This window comes from Pteropus alecto, unplaced genomic scaffold, assembly GCF_000325575.1.
Source record: "Pteropus alecto unplaced genomic scaffold, ASM32557v1 scaffold40, whole genome shotgun sequence".
Taxonomy (NCBI): Eukaryota; Metazoa; Chordata; class Mammalia; order Chiroptera; family Pteropodidae; genus Pteropus; species Pteropus alecto.
In genome coordinates, this window is record NW_006431919.1 from 9,685,620 (window position 1) to 9,687,967 (window position 2,348).

Consider the following 2,348-nt stretch of genomic DNA (forward strand, 5'->3'; position numbering starts at 1 on the left):
TTGCTCAGGCTGACAGAGACTAATGAGGTGCTGTTTGGACATTCAAAAGTCACTAAGAGTGGAAGACACTAGGATTGTCAGCAACTAATTCACTGGCCTCTGCGGAGTTCCCATGCATTTGAGAGCTGCCATGTAATCCAAGGGGTCAGGGCCCTGTGCACTCAGCCTCTGTTTTTCCAGTCCTAGCAAAAGGTGTGTCAAATGGCAGGCTCTTGGTAAATGTTTCTTGAGAAATGACCAAGATGAATGGGAATCAAACAAGCCCAGTCACTTACTTTTAATGATGAGGTGGAAAGAAATTGCAAAGATTTGGGGGTGAGTCCAGCCTGGGTAGCAATCCAAGTTCTTTCACTCTCACAGGCAAGGTTCTTATTCTTTATGATGTTGAATTTCTTCTATTTTTAGAAATATGGTAAGGATTAAATAAGTATTAAATTTGTAAAGTACTTAGCATAATGTCTTCAGCAGATATATGCTGAATGTCAAAAAAATAAGCACCTCATATTTATCACGTTTTCATAATTGAAGCCAAGTTCTTAATTATCCTCAGTATAAAATATCTAACCTGAGAATATTTAATAATTACCATAAAGTTTTAGATATCATAATTGAATTTGTGATGTATATACTGAAAATTTTAGTAATGATGATAACTAACAACAGCAACAACAATAGTACTCAGTGTTTATATACCACTTACCATGTATCTTGTTCTGTGCTAAGGACTTCTTACAGGTCGTTTCATCTTTATAATAGGCCTTTGAAGGATGTACAATTATATCTTTGCTTTACAGACAAGAAAACCTGGGAGTCAGATGGATTAAGTAGTTGAACAATCAGATATACCTAATATGTGATAAGTCAGAGTTCAAATTCAAGTCTGCCCAACAGCAGGTCCCAAATTCCTATGCATTTGCTTTTTGCAAAAGTCTTCATTCTACAACTTAACTCATACTAATAGATAAAAAAATTCTGAACCCAATGAAACCACACGACACATCCTTTTAAGTTTTATTTATATTTCTTAGTTCAAGAATTACACACTAGCCAACATTATTATATATTTACATGCTGAAACTGACTGTAATAAGTAGTTTAATTTCAAGAAAATAATTCTTATGTGCTACTCATTTATAATCCTCATTTGTTACTATCTCATGTATCCCAGAGATTTTAGTAGTCCCATTTTTAGAAAGACATGAAAATAGATGCAATGATATCCACTTGTGTTTTGCATTTTCTTTCCATTGGAAAATGTGCATTATGTGCATATTAAGAAAGGCTACAAGGTAATTAGTAAGGCTGATAATCACTACATTGTGAAGAAACTAGAATATCACTTTTTTTAAAAGGACAATTCAGAACTATGCAGGGACAATATTCATAACAAAACTATTTAAATGCCCATGCAAATAAAAATTTTAAAAAATGCTATGGAATTTAAATTATTTGCAACATTGTTTGAATTAATAATGTTAAAAATGACCAAGGCTGTGAACTGAAATTACTGAACTGCAAAAGGAAAGATACAAGCTGATAGAACTGTCAACTTGCTTCAGATGTTGCAAGGACACATACGTGGGTATCAGATTAGTGGACGTGACAGGAGAGAGACATTTGCTTTTGAAAGTTAAAATACACAAAGTTTTCTTTTTCATCATTTTGGATCATATTTATCTTTATCACAAAAGAAATTCTCGAAGCGAATTAAAATATGTCAGAATTTTTTATATATCTACAGAAATGTTTTCTTTTCCTTCAATTTCAAATAACAAATACATATTTAAAAGTGCTGCATTTTTTTTCTTAAATAATTTCTTTAGGGTAGTATCTTAATTAGTATGTTGGCTCTTCACTATTTTTTACAATGTTCCTAGTGTATTTGGAAAATGATTTTTAAACCTTTGGTGTAAAGCGGTATCTTTTTTTTTTTTTATTTTCCCTCGTTTTTCTTTTTTTCTTTCCTTTTTTGTTTTTTAATAATTCTGGAGTCTTTGGTTGAAAGGAAGAATACTATCTAAGGATAAAATGCTATAATTTTTAAAAAAAAGGTCTAGTTTGTATTGTGTGTAACAAATTTCTGGAGCAGGTATGAATAATCAGCATTTTTATTTCCTGTAGTGCCATCAGTATAAACTTTTACTCTTTTAAAATTGAGATTTAAATTACAACCTTTGGTTTCTTTAACTCTAACACACACAAAAAAACTCTTTTGAGTTATTAATGATCATGTCTGCTTTTCCCAATTGTCATTTCTAAGGCTATCTCTTGGTTATTACATTCACTACATAAACACTATGTGTTTCCCATAGAGAAAATAAGGTGGGAGTGAGTGAGTGGGCAAGGGA